General features: G+C 37.3%; 1 long non-coding RNA gene across 1 annotated transcript in view; it reads left to right on the forward strand.

Moving 5' to 3' along the window:
- LOC104909592 overlaps window positions 1–6,268 on the forward strand; it is a 33,975-nt gene extending 27,707 nt beyond the window's left edge. Inside the window, exons 3-4 of the long non-coding RNA XR_792443.3 lie at window positions 5,385–5,474; window positions 6,163–6,268. This is a non-coding gene — a long non-coding RNA (uncharacterized LOC104909592). The remainder of the gene's footprint in view (window positions 1–5,384; window positions 5,475–6,162) is intronic.
- The last annotated feature ends 8,792 nt before the right edge of the window (window positions 6,269–15,060 follow it).

The following is a 15,060-nucleotide window of genomic DNA, read 5'->3' on the forward strand; positions in this document are numbered from 1 at the left end:
TGATATTAAGATAGAAAGATCAGTGTAAATGTGCAGAAAATGTTCCCACTGAAATGTCTAGGCTTCTCAAACGCACAAATGGCTAAAACAGCATTTAAACAACCCCAAGGAAAACAGGGAAATCTACAGAATTTAATGGAGAGATGAACTAATTGCTGCAAATAATTATGAAATCCAGTCCTACAAGTCGCTGGGCGTGCTTAGTTTGCCAGAGTAGTTTGAGGGAACTGAGAATACTCAGCAGCTGCATCTCTTGTATTTAACCATATGGACAAATAAACTCTGCTTTCTACTACGTAAATGCCTGAAGCTGAAAATAAGAGTATTGAGCCAAAATTGAGCCTGGGCCTCAATTCTAAATCTGTGTCAAATTTATCTTTTTATAATCACCAGTCTAAGTTTCCTCATATGAACATGGTGAACTATGAGATTCTAAATTCCTCAGATTCTAAAATTTTTTGATTGTCCTTCTGCAAAGAGCAGTATTGTAGGAAGACTCAAATCCAGTTATTACAAGCTCCACAGTTTTCTTTTTCTTTCTAAACTCTTGCATAGAATTACAACCAGCCTCTCATCCTGACATTTAAGTCACTTAGACGTCAAAAATTAAGATTGCTTGTTTTCATCAAAATAATATTGACTGAGCTGCATGACAATATTTCCTTACCCTATAGTTACCCAGAGACATGGTTTTAGCAGCATTGAGGCTTTTTCGTTACAACAGGCCTGTGTGCTGACAGCTGAGAAAAACGTCTCTAACTACATCAAAATCTTGATTAGAAATATTTATCCAGAGGCTGAAAGTGCAGAGTGGTGCTCCAGAAGCCTTCTCAGCTGTTCCTCAATACATATGAGTTATATCAGCATAGCATGATGCAGTTCTGAGTCAAGAAATGTGGGCTGCTGAAATGACTGAAGAACTGGCAGTACAGCTACACTAGCATTGTGCTCTTCTCAGACTTATAAAGCCTGTGGTTCTTGTAGAATACGTTTGGCCAGTTGAGCTCCCTGTCCAAGCTTAAAATGCGGGTACAAAATTACAAGGTGGGAGGATGCAGCAAGACAGCGTGGAAGGTACACAGAAGTACTGTCTGAGAACACACTGGGATAATTGATATGAAACTATACTCTCAGCCTGTTCCTTGTAGCTGAAAACCTCCTTTCCAAAAACTTTATATAGAGCTGACAGGCCCTTACTTCTATTCATGCTCTCACTGCATCTCTGCTTAGATTTCTGTTGAATTAAGAGTATGAGTAGTACGGCCCCAACAGGTGGGAGCATTGCAAGAATCTCCAAAACTTGTCAGAGAAGTGGTATCTTTAGAAACCTGGACAGTTGGACTGGAAGATCTTAGAGGTCTTTGCCAACCCAATTCTATGATTCTATGAAATTGTATCTCAGTAGGAGCAAAAAGTGCTAAGTTCTCCCAGGCTGAGTATCAGAGCTCTGTGGACCTAAGGTAAGAGGGATATCTGGTTTGTCTTCTCTTACAACACAGGGCAGAATCTATCCAGTTATCCCAATTTTGTTCTGTTATCAAGTGATAATCACATAAGAGGAGAGGGAGAATTGTAAATGCTGTACTTTGTACGTGATGCCCATCAAAGCCGTGATATTCACAGTAAGTGGGGCTCTATATTTACTGTCTCATGGGCATATTAAAAAAGATCTGAATAATCACTCTGCATCCAGTGAAGCCACCTTTTAGTAATGTATTCCAGTCTTGGAAAGATTTAATGCGCTTGCTGTGTGGACTGGAGGGGGCACAACAGAATTTCTTCCCTGCCTCTGCTTCAGGCAGTGTTCCCTAGCATTCCTTCTTTCTGGTAAATAAATCTATGCATAAATAAGACACTAAAAATCTTCACTTTTTGATAAATTTTTTAGTGAATATTCCTGTTTGTGCAGGGCTCTCTTTGGTTTCCCTGAAGCCAGATCTGGCCCATATACAGTGAAAATGAGGCAGTCTGCTCAACATGCAAGACTCTTTATGTTCTAGCAGTAAGAATCAAGCAAAAAGAAAAGGACTTTTTCTTCCTTTGTCTTCTAGCAATGTTAGCTTAGACAGCCACCAGCACATGAACATTTACATAAGGAGGGAACTGCAAAGCTGCTGCCAACTGCCCATAGTGCCTGCCAAAAACAGATGTTAGATGTTACTGCTAGAGTAATGTCTTCTTCAGCCTGACATGTGAATGCTGCAATTTTTATTTGAAAGGAAGAAGAAAAATATGGCTGAATTAATGAAATGAAGCACACAACATATGGTCTGAAAAAATTAGAATGAAAGGGAAAGTGCTGGTTGTCCAATTGCCTAAGACTGCTAAAACTTAGCTGGGTGAATTTCTAGCAGAGAGCAGCCCTGGACTGTTGAGTAGCTGAATCTCATCACTTAGTAGGTCTGCTTAACTTTTACAATTTTGCTCCCATACCTTCAAAGTAATTTTTAAATAGTTTCCTAAAGGCAATGATTAAAACTGCAAAACTCTGTATTGGCCAAGAGGATGATAAAACCAGCATTCTCTGTTAGCAAAAATCTACACGTGCTAAGCACCAGACAATATTATCACAAGAACTGTGAATTGTGCTTGGATTTTTCTGTCATTTTGGATGAATTCTACAGAGTATAGAAACACAACTGAGGTAAATCTTTTGTGCTTTATTCATCAAGCATTTCATTCATATATTTTATGGAAAAAGAAGGAACATATCTGCAAAGGTGAACTATAGTACAACTTCTTACTTTGTTTACCTGTCTTTCTTTGAGCAGAAAACAGCCTCTATAGAACTCAAAGACTGACTTACATTGAAGTCAGCATTTTATAGTCAGCCAATATGAAATTGTGTATGGATATTTGTTCTGTGGGGTCAGCAGAAACAATGAATCTTCCTTTCTTTTCCTTTGTGTTTTGAGGCTGAGCATTTACAGGGACTCAGTGATACCTAGAAATAGCTAGTTCATTCTTCAGCTCTTTTGATTACACTGTTTTACTTGCTAGCCATGAGTTTCTTGAGTTTAACATTTCCGAATCCTCTCTTCCTTGCCTAAATGCTGTCAGAAGTATTTAAAAATACAAGGGGAAATACAGATAACCATACAGGCACAAATACTTCATAATTGCATCAGCATTGTTTCTTCACAAATCGTGGCTAAAGTGGGGTCAAATCCTCAGCTTTCATAAGCTGTGATTTCATCGCAGGCTCTGCAGTGAAAGCAATTTGCACCTACTAGGTGTCCATCCCAGATGACTACAATACCAGGCAGAGCCTATCCCTCTCCCACTGCAGGAGCAGCTTACACAAACCACCTTGCAGTTTTTAGAATTTTGACTTGAAGCTGTTGTGGGAAAAAGGCAGCTGCTTAATTGCACAGCTGCCTGCCTTGCATGGGCTCATGAACAAAGTGTCACCTTCTGCTTTTGAAGATGAGATGGGACAAGAAAGTGAGTGCCTTGTATCCTTTCTACCCTCTTTTCTTCTCCTTGGCTAGGAAATAGGGTTGTCAGGCTCTTCCCAGGCAGATTTGAATAAGATAGTTTCTGCAGACAGGTCACTGCTGACAGGAGGAGAAGCCCTAGTCCCTTTCTTATCACACCTACTATGCCTGTGGCAAGGTCTGGTGCTCCTTTGCTCCTATAGGGAACTAATTTACTTGATTGACATGGCATTCATGTATGTGCATTGTTACTTTCTGTGAATTTGATGAACTAATTCAGCCTAGAGGGGAGTCAACACATAGCAGAACTTCCTTCAGAGAAGAGGAAGAGGGGATAGGCTCATACAAATGCTGGTGTATTGGGTTGGCTTAGCCACCTTACTTAAATATACTAGTTGTAGGGGAATTATTAGGGGTCTGAACTGGTGATTGAGCTCCTGGTGAAGGGGGTGGCTTGCCCAGGGAGCACAGGTGCAAGCAATTCACCTGTGCTTCCCATGTGACCAGAAGTTACAGGGACTACCCCTCCCTGGGCTCATTTAAGGGCTAGCTTCCAAAGGGAGATTGTTTCCTGGTTGATGACTGTTTTTTGACAAGGAGTGATCTAGAGCCATGGGCTTTCTTAGTCAGAAAGGTAAGATAAATTTTTCCTATGTCTATGATTGTTTTTTTTCTAATGATGCTTTGCTTGGTATTGCGTAGAACTTATCAGAAGCAGTTTTTTCTGTTTCCAAGGATGAATGCTAACAGATTGTGTTGAGATGTTATCACTGCAGGAGAGTGGCACAGTAGCTGCACTTTGCAATATGCTTTCAAGAACTCTTCAATAATCTTGGCTTTTGCTCATCCTGATTCTTTAAGGATTTTTCATCTCTTCCTTCTTTCAAACTACTATCACTTTCTCCTATGACTTGCAGCGGACCTGGAGAAAGAAACAAGAAGTAAATGTATACTAATGTAATTATAGAAGTTCAGCAGCAACAGAGCAGTGATGCAGAACTTTTGTTTTGTTTAAACATAGTGTGTTTAGCTGTTAGTCTTCTTCCTCTGCATCTTCCTATTTAAAGAAGTAATTACTGTTGAATTATATGAGAATTAAATATCTGTAGAGAATGACTTGGCCTCATTAATTATGGGTCTCACATAAGAAAAAGAATAGGCCTAATGCGTCGTCAGACCATTTTAGCCAGTAAATCTGGGACTCATTGGTATCAAATATCAATAATAGCTTTTGTTAAATTCAGATTGGTGATCTCTGACCAGCAAAATTATAGGAGGAATTTGTGTCTATGTCATATATATATATATTTATAATATATTTATAATATATAATATATATATATTATAAAAATATTTCTATAGACTACTAAGATGTTAGGCAAGGTCAGCCTTATTTTCTTAGGCTGTCATGCAAGGGGTTAAAGCTGATACTTATTGAATTATTGTTTGCAACCAGTCAAGAATGAGTAAGGCTTTAATATATGTGGAGTCAGAAATAGCCAATGTTAAAAAGCAATCACTAAACAAATACAATATTTCAAGGAGACAGTTACAACATCATATCTAATTAAGTCTTCACTTAAATGTATGTAATTTTGTTGTTCAGGTTCATGTATTGCCTTGTAAAACCTTTCTTGCAGTGGATTATGGTACACAGCTTTATGTTGCCATTTGGTAAAGTATGTTGTAGAACTTTTGTGGATTAAGTCAGATGTAAATGAAGTCCTAAGAAGTTTTCTGGGTTATTCAAGAGCCATGTACAGCACTGAGAAAAATTAGGTACTTATCACATTGGACAGATATTTGAAGTACAAAGTATTTTCTCATTACTGTGCTTTCTCTCTTTATTGTTGCACTATTCAGCACCTTCCCTGAATGACTGCAAAATAGATTGATGTAGTGAATTTGCTGGAAGTTTTCTAAGGGAAGTTTTCTTCTTGGCTGCAGGGGGACTTTATCCTGATATACTAACAAAATACAGAAAACCACCACATATGGATTTCCTGGACACTAGACAGGAATGACTGACTGTAGCATGTGAGTACAATGAATGGACAACCTGAATTTTGTTTATTTCTGTGAGGAAGTACATCCTAGGAGTTAAAGTAGAAGCTGAAGAAGGACTTTTTTTTTTAAGTTTAAAAATTATGAATTATTAATTAGCATTTAGCCATTACGTTTCTTTGTTATCAAAAGACTTTAGAGTTAGTAAAAGAAAACATGAAGATACCTCGTGGTACCTAACTATAGTAACTAACCATGCATGCGCTGAATGTATAATGCAAGAACATCATGTTAACAATATGAAAAAGCAGTATGTACATACTACCAAGTTCAACAGATGTTGGTAATACATTGGCATATTCATCCAGTTAAAATCAAAAACAAATAGCAAGAGAAGCAAAAAAAAAAGAGAGCTCCTTATAACCAGGAAGGCTTTGTGTTTTATGATTTTTAAAAAAAAAAATGATTTCACTTACTAACTTGGCTGGAGATGTTAAGAGCTGAAGTTAAATTAAACTACCAAATCACAGACCAGTGATCTGGAAACAGAATAGAAAGGAAATTAAGGCCAAAGAAGTAGTTCTTTATTATCAACTTATTATGGGTCTCATGGGATAACATAATGGGAAAAGCTGTGAAGGATATAAGTGAAGACTCTTCTTCACATATATTTCCTCCTTTCACGTTTCATAGCAGGATGAACTAGAGTTTTTCTTTACAGGAAGGCCCATATGAAAGAGCAATGCTACACTCTAATGTTAATTGTTTGTCTGCATGCTGCGTTGATGGTGAAATAAATGAAGGTATATGATGAAAATAATTTTAGTTCTGTAGAAGAACAAGTATAATTTCATTTCCAGTGAGAACTTTATTACCTCTGTAGTTCATAATAATTTAAAACATATGTACCAAACATCACATCCTTAAGGAGTTATTAATATATAATGAATATTTTTCACTGAAGCAGTCCCTTCATCTTTCCCACCAGTTTCCTAGAGAAGAAATTCTTAAGAGAGTAAGATTTATTAGTATACTCAGAAAAATGGGGAAAATGTCTGTCAATGGAAAAAGTATGCTTTCCTAATAAGCAGTAGCACATCTATTTATTTCACTTAAGTTTCAGTTTCACCCTGTTACTGTATTATCAATTTGAAAATTTAATTTCAAATACTGGAATGATTAACAATAAGACATGAAAGACTGATGACAGAGGGCAGGCCTTCACCTTCATTAGTGGCTACCAGTGATGTTTTATTTCCAAGAATCCAGCTCAGGGTGAAGAGTAGAAAGGATGTAAGACAGGAAAAGTTTTCCAAATAAAGGAAGGTACATAGTAATCCCTGGGTATAGTTAGTATACAATTTCAATTTAGTCAAAAACATTTTATACATATCCATCAAACAAATTATATTTCAAATGGATATATGCAGAAGTACTCTTCAGAACCTATTCAGGGATTGATTCAAGAAAGTTTGTAAATCACTGCTTTCTATTTGTTTTTTCATAAATATTCATCATTAATATCAGACTGGATAGAACATAACTGTCATATTTGGACCGACATCTCTGTAAACTGTGAGAAATGTCATAGTAAAAGCAAGACTGAGCAAAGTATCTTACTACTACAGTAAGATGCTATTTACCTTATTCAGTGACCCATTTTTTGTGAAATAACTATCACACTAGTGTATCAGGATCTCAGTCTGCAATTGCTCTGAGGCTATCTGCAATTAAATCCAAGAGGATGTTTCTTCCCTTCTCTTTATTTCTTCCTTGAAAGGGAAGATGTCTTCCTTATTAATTTCTGTTTCTCCTTGCTTCCGAAGACAGTTGCATGGCTTGATGGAGCTTCCTATAAAAGCAAAATGCACTTGATCCTATTAAATTCAGCAAGGAATGGCTGTGTTTGGATCCTGTAAATAGGTGACATGAGTTCATATGTTTAGTTGCAGCTACAGGGCCCAGAGGAATTGTACATGACTGTAGGATCACACAATGTGTGCATTTTCACTACTGTGACGTTGATATTTACAGAAGCATTGAAGTTCACAGCTCTCTATCCTTTCATAGATAATCAATACATCATGCATCAGCACTGGTGGTTATGCATGTCAAGCAACCAGTCATCAACATCCAAGCTATTAAAGATTGTGGGTTTGTTTTTTTTTTGTTGGTTGAAGAACTGTAAATCTATTCTCTCTATAAAAAGAAAACAGTAGAAACCAAGAAACTCAATGTAGAAACCATCACTTGTTGTCATTTCTGCCTCTGGTCTGGAAATTTTTATGGAGTAAAGAGAGAGCCTTCCCCAGTATGAAAGTGAAAATAAAAAGAAATCTGCATGGTCTCTAAACCACCCAAGCTGTCACCAGCCAACAGATCTGAAATATGAAAACCAATTTTGACTTTTACTGATCGTAGTCTACCAGATGGTGCTTGACACTTCCAGACCAAGTGATAGGGAAGATAGAAATGGATAGAAAGCATAGCAGAACGGAACTGTAAGCATCCTTTTATGTGATTCTGACCATTTGCCACTTCATAAATTAATCAATCTGATTTCTGATGTGTGGTTACTATTCTGCTGGAAATTGAACTAGCACAAATGGGTCCCATTCTGCATCCCAGATGAAGATAAAGATTACAGGAGATAAACAGAATTAGGTGAGACTCTGGAATCATCTCTTTATCTTTGCTGGTTCCCTTGTGACACAGATATTTATGGTCTAAATTAGTGTTAATGTTTTGCAAGGCTTAATCCATACTGCTAAATGATTTTGTAATAAACAGCCATAAGTGCAAAATATTACAATTCTATTTCCCAGACTATAATTTTCTGCAGCAGTAGAAAGGCATTAGAGCTTTCTTTGACTTCTGTTTTGCTAAATAAGGGCATGTTTTAATCTGTTTCTGAGTCTACCGAACTGTTCTTCTGGGGTGGTTCACTGACTTATTTCCAGCTAACAAAGCATGGGTGAAAGCTCATGATCTGAAATCTGGAATTGAATGTAATGTACAGGAGCTTCCCTCAAGATGGCACTACTGAACTGCTTCACATACTTCTGAACCCTTATGTAATCTTGTTTATACAGCATCAGGGTCATTTTAAAGCTAAGATCACACGATGCAAATTTGACCAATGATTTTCACTTTCATTTTGGCAAAATGCCTTCTTTATGTCTAGGCACAGACATTTAAAGGCAATATTTTTTGTGCGGGCTCTGCCAATAGAGTCTTGTAGTCAAAGAATACTTGTTAAAAAATAGCCAGGATTATACCTTGCAGTTTGTCTTAGTAACTATGAATCCCTCTAAAATCTGCTATGCAGATTTATGGGTGTCTGATTTACAGGCCTCTTTTCACGTTGCCTGAAACTCCAGATCTGTGCTGAATTGAACGTGCAACATATGAATTTGAAAGGATTATACAAATCACAGTCAGAACTGACAGAATTTTCCAATATCTGTGGATAGAGGGAGAGCCCCTGAATGCAGCAAGAGGCTGCAGTAGGAGGCTCTTGCTTTTGCACCATCCTACTAAAGCTACGTGAAACACTGAGTAGAAATCAGGGATCATGTGGTATCTAGAGGTGAAAGTTTGGGAGCAATGTTCATTGTATCTCCTCTCATTTCAAGCTTTGCAAGAAATGCACCCTGAACTTCTCACGTGCTTTCTTGACCTTTGTACAAGCATGCAGCTTTCTATATTGTGAGTTATTCACGAAGAAAATCTGAACTGTGATCAGTAGAGGCAGTCCTTGGAAAGCAAATGCCTTTTTCATTTTTCTTTTTATCATTTTCTGCAGTTGTCCTCCAAATAGTGCTCTCTGAGAGTGCTTGAATAATGCTGTTAAAAAAATCTATTTTTTCTATAGGTAATTCCATGTTGAATTTCTACATAATTTGGGATAATGCACTGAGGAAAACAGAAGAAACTGAGATAATCTCTTGTAATAGCGATCACCTTGTAGTCACAGAATTGTAAGAATTGCTGGAAATAGTCTGGCTATTCTTTGACTGTTTTGAGAGATGTAATAAGTTATCCTCATTACAAGACTAAAGAACCTTGCTATGCAAGACTATACTATGCCTTGAGTAAGTGATTAATCATAGCAAAACCTCATCTGTGTACCCACGAAATGACTTGAACAGCATGCAGCTGTTTATCACTGTGAAAGATGGGTAGCGTTATAAAAACAGCTTCCACTTGAAATGCATTTCATAACTTTTAAATATTTCCTCAGTGATTTAAGGGTTGTTGGATTCTACACCTATGTGTTTTTAAAGGTGATTAGGCTTTTTTCTCAAGCTGCAGCAATCTCAAGAAATGAATAGACTTGAGTGAAGCCTTCCTGCTATGTGACAACAATGCAGCTCAGTCAATGCTTAGAACAAAATATTTTCAGGCCATGTTGGACCAAAAAGTACTCCACATTTTTCTTTCATGTTTGTCAGCTGTTTTGACAAGATGTATCACCTCTCTCACAAAGCTGTTGCTTTCCTACAGCAGTGCTGCCTTTCCATGGGTCCTGAATTACTGTGAAAGGAGCTTTGTGACCATGCATGATGTTATAGCAAAAAGTAACTATGGCTGTTTACTGCAGATAAAGAAGGGCTAGTTTGCCTAAGCATACTCTGAGATGAAATGGCTGAATTTAGTAAAGATCCATTGGACAATCCTGGATAAATTTTCAAATGGCATCATGTTGAAAAAAGATTATTTAGCAAAAACTCCAAAATAACAGTTGAAGGAGGTAATATGAAGAAGGCATGTGCAACTAGTACTAGATCTGGAAGTTGGTGGCCCTGCATGTGGCAGGGCAGTTGGAGCTTGATGATCCTTGCGCTCCCTTCCAACCCAAAACATTCTATGATTTTTAGGACCTCTGCCTTTAACAGTAATACCTGAGGGAATCCATGGCAAAGGAATGCCATGCAGGGTGCTGGTCATTTAGCTTCTGTAGCCACAGAGAATGTCTATTACTTAAGTTTCTTAACTTGATATTTTTTCTTCCTCCATGTAATACAAAGTTGTGTTTTCAGAATCCAAATATAGGTGAAGATGTGGACGTTGTCCATTATATGTTCAGCAGAAAGATTTGTTAATTTAACTAGCTTTTGTAGGACCAGGAAAGTAGTGCAAATCAGGCTGTATTTGTTTTATAACAAAACCCCAAACCTCAATTACTATGTTGAAAATACACATTCTAATTCCTGTGGGTTTTTTTTTCAGTAGAGAAAGTTACCTGAAGAAACCCTTTGTCGTCTTCCTTGTGTGGAAAGATTCAATATTTCTGTGTGATAGTGGTAAGAATCACTGTGATTAAAAGGTCTAGCTGAAGTCAGTATCAGCTTGCAGTTTATTCAACAGAGCCAGTGGTTGAATCCTGAACTCTTGAAAGCTTCTGTGATGACAAGAACAAAGCAAAGAAAAACTCTTCAGTCGTGCTGTTCTGTGAATGTAATGAGCAGAACTAAAATAAACAGTACCCTACTGCTTACTGGATCTCAATCCTGAAAGCACATATGCATACACTGAGATTCACAATCATGGACTTTCTGACTAATGTGTGCAACACAACTTTGTGGGAGTGTTTTTCAGATTGAGATCCTAAGCTGACTATTGCAAGAAGGGTAGATGCCTGCCTTAAAAGGCACTAGCCCTCCTGCAATGTCTAATGACCTGAAAAGGTACGAAACAAGCTATAGATGGTAAGGGAGTGAGTTTGATGAAATGTGAAAAGAAAGTTAGATCTGTTTCCAGTCTTAAAATGCGTGCGTTTTGCTCTGGCAGGCGAGGGGAATTATTACAGAATGTTTCTGACTCTGTGAATGAGTAGTAATTTCATGGGATGCAAAAAGAGACTCAACCTCAGCTAAAAAAAAAATGACTTTTTGAGGGTATTAGTATCTAAAATGAATAACAAGTTTCACTCCTGCTGATCTCTTTTATCCCTGCCTACTTTTCATAAGTCTTCTACCTTCCCATTCCTTAACATTCATTGCGTAGTTATGATTTAATAGCTTAGTGAATGGTTCCTCAAAATTGTATCTGTGCTTTTAGAAATATTATGAAAAATTATTCCCAGATTTAATGAGAACATGAAGCAGCCAGGCAGAGAAAATAATGGTCTAATTAAATCTTTATCTCAGTCAACTTTAGTTTTGTCCACTGGTATAACTTATAAAAATGACCTGCTTTTAATATATTGAACAGTTTCTTTTGCTTAGAGTATATTAGATGCCAGTGAAAGATGTAAGAAAGTGAAATTCTGATTGCAAGTCTGTCATATCTATACATGCATGAAGTAATACGGTGAGAATTTCCAGTGAGTAAGTGGAGATGGAAGAATTGATATGGACAACTATTAAATGCATGATATGACACTTTGATTGCAATAAGAAAGCAATATTCATATGTACAAGCAGAGGGAAGAGAAGGACTGCTAAGCTAGGCTTTCGTAGAGAAGCAGCTATGCTGCTAGATGGAATCTAATCAATGCAAGCCTGCTTACAGGAAGGTTGGCATCAAAACACAACAGCTGAAGTGTAGCAGATGGCTAGATCTGAAGGAGATGTAAACAGAGGCCGAATAACTAAGCATTACATTCTGCAGATGTCAAAGTTTCCAGGCTGTAAAAAGTTTAGTCTAAGCGCTCTCCTGAAAGCTCTTCTTGTTTTTTGGTTACTCAAGCCCTTAGCTCTACCCCTATTCTTTGAGTTATTGTGTGATATCTTAAAGGCATCTGAGTTGTCTGTTTTCCCAGACTGTGGTGACCACTGAACGGCCATAAAATGCAATTATCATTTTCCTGCTTCTTGGATCCTGCCAGTACTGTGTCCTTTCAGAATGTCTTACTCAGTAGCAACAAGATATTGCAAAAGCAAGAACATTGGCATCAATATAGTTGGAGGACAAAGGAGCACAAGGACATTGTGGTTAATCCATCAGATCAGGAAACTAACAAAAATTTTAATTCTGTTCTTTTCTCTCTTTCTTGCATATTCCCAGCTAGCTCATTGTGCCTGTGTATAAAGAAGGAATTCTATACCTTAGAGAATGGCAGAAAATCAGCATGGCTACATGAAAGAGTCTATTGTCCACAGAGCAAAGAGATTTTGCTGTAGCCCTATAGAGAAATAAGCAGACTGAAAAGTCATATGAGTTGACCATGATTTGTTCCATGCATTTTGTGCTGCCTACCTCTTTTGTCACCTTCTCCCACTTGTGACTTGAACTTCTTTTCATATCACACCTCTACTTAGAACAGGCCATTACTTTGCAGATCATAAGTATCATTCATCCTCTTCAATCTTCCCTTAAAACACTCTGCCATTCAAAAGAAAAATTGTGAGATCTCTCACCAACAATAACTGGCCTGTGCAACACGTTTTTTGCAAGAGAGATAGTTGTTTATTCTCAGTGTGCTCTGTAAAGGGTATGCATGTACTTGATGCTGTAAACACAGCAATATCTTCCAAAGTTGGGTAATTCAGACTCATAGGGCAGATGTAGCTAGTTTTCAAAGAAAGGACAGCAAATGGCAGTGTAGAGGGGAATAATAGCCACTACCTGGAAACTGATATTGAGAAAATCGTATAGGGAATATGTTACTTTCCAGCTTAAGAGTAATGAAGAATGAAGTTCAGTGGAAAAATATTTTTTAAGACTTTATTCATATTTAAATGACTGTTTTTAATCTCTTGCTCTTATCTATAGTGATTGTAACTGTTTTTGATGGGTTGAAGTATTATAGAGGATTTTTTTTTTTTGCCTGATTTCCACCTTACTGCAGGAATTCCAGCTTTATGCCCTCACAAGATTGGGCTTCCACCAGCAATGCAATTTAGTTAGTCCAACAGGCCTGTGTCCAATCACATCAATACTATGTTATGACTTCTACTGTTCATGTGGTTAAAGGTCATCAAACAACATCTCCAGTTTATACTCAACAGGAATCTTTCCCAAATCTGGAAGAAAGACTTCAAGGTCTTCATTTGGACTCTTTTATCCCTTTCCACGTCATAAAGATGAAGTTATTGCCCAATATTTTGTAGTATGTTGGAATTACAATTAGGATACCTCCCTAAACTGATTAAATAAAGGATATTTCAATAGGGATTTCTGCTGGTGCAGATGATTTCAAACTCTGCTATAAGGATATTTATGGTAGTGAGACAGGCCTTAGAGAAAGGAAAAAATAAAAACCGTGCTTCAGCTAGCATTCAGCTTGCAGTATTAATTAGAGTGATTTGTTTTATTTTGGCAATACATTTTATCTAATCTAGTTCAATCAGAGTCCAAATGTCATGGTGGAATATAACCATTTGTGACATTGGCCAGTTCAATGACTTGGCTGGTGAAGGCTGACAATTCAGTTCCGGCATGTGGAAAACTCTATGTTGCAGTCAGGGCCGCACATAACACAACGATTTGAAAGACTTCATTTTTGAAAGTGTAATAGTGTGATAAAACTGTGCTAGAGTATGTGAAGACTATAGCTATGGCTTTAAGTTCAGATCCACATGTAGACACTCTAAGAATTAAAAGTCTTCCTTCCAAATATCTGAGGATATTTAAATGCTGAAGGAGATGAGAAGTAAAAATTCAGATCCAAATTCAAATAGTTCCTTTTAGTGAAGTATGAATGTTCAAGTTGAAGTTGAGATTCATATTCAACTTTAGCTGAGCATGCCATCTTCTCTCCTTGAAAGGAAGAAGACTTATGAATCATATAGTTAAAGAATTAATTAAAGAGTTAAACAGAGCAAGCCAATGACTGTGATTGTTTTAGAAGTGTAGGTTATTTTCAGGCAAAATGCTTGAAGCTTCTGGTTGCTGGTAAATTCAGTGCTTCATCCTGAGTAATCCATTTCATATCTCTTTCCACAAATGTAAAACTTCCCAAGACTTTCTTATTAGCCAAAAGCTCAGATGCTACACCAATGGACATGAATTTGAGCTTCTCAGACATCTCTATAGCCCTCATTTAGGAGTTCTGTTCTATGGAGTGCCTCATGCTCTCAGCTCAGGCATGAAGCATGGGAACTGCTGTTCACAAGCACTGAAAATCTTAACTTGGTTTTTGCAAGATTTTTGGGATCTGACCCAATGGCCAATATCAGATGCTTCACAGAAAAATTTAAAGAATGCCTCAGTATGTATTTCTGGAATAAACTGTGCTATTATGTAGAACAAAGCAAATGTAGCTGACGTAGTTACTGAGTGAATATTAACCATGTGTTGTAAGAACAAAAACACCTGAATTGAACCAGCTATTAGCATCCTAAGAGATGTGTGGAGGTTTAGGAATTAACCGTAGATCATTCCAAACTTTTTGCTCATCCTACAGAACTATTGTTTGCTTCAGTACAGAAGGAGGAACTTCACATACCTGCCTCTAAGAGAACTGCAGGGTTGTTTGTTTCTATGTGCAGCTGTTTACAACTGAAGCTTTCATATATATTCTCATAAATCTTGTTCAGTTATTCATTTATCCAATTCTGCATGGTGTTTTTCTTTTCAACTCCTGGAAATCTACAGCAGAGAAGTTTCTATAAACGAGCAATCAGATACCTGTATGTGTAATGTATAATGAACAACAGGCATGAACTTATCC

Source organism: Meleagris gallopavo, chromosome 2 (genome assembly GCF_000146605.3).
Source record: "Meleagris gallopavo isolate NT-WF06-2002-E0010 breed Aviagen turkey brand Nicholas breeding stock chromosome 2, Turkey_5.1, whole genome shotgun sequence".
Lineage (NCBI taxonomy): Eukaryota > Metazoa > Chordata > Aves > Galliformes > Phasianidae > Meleagris > Meleagris gallopavo.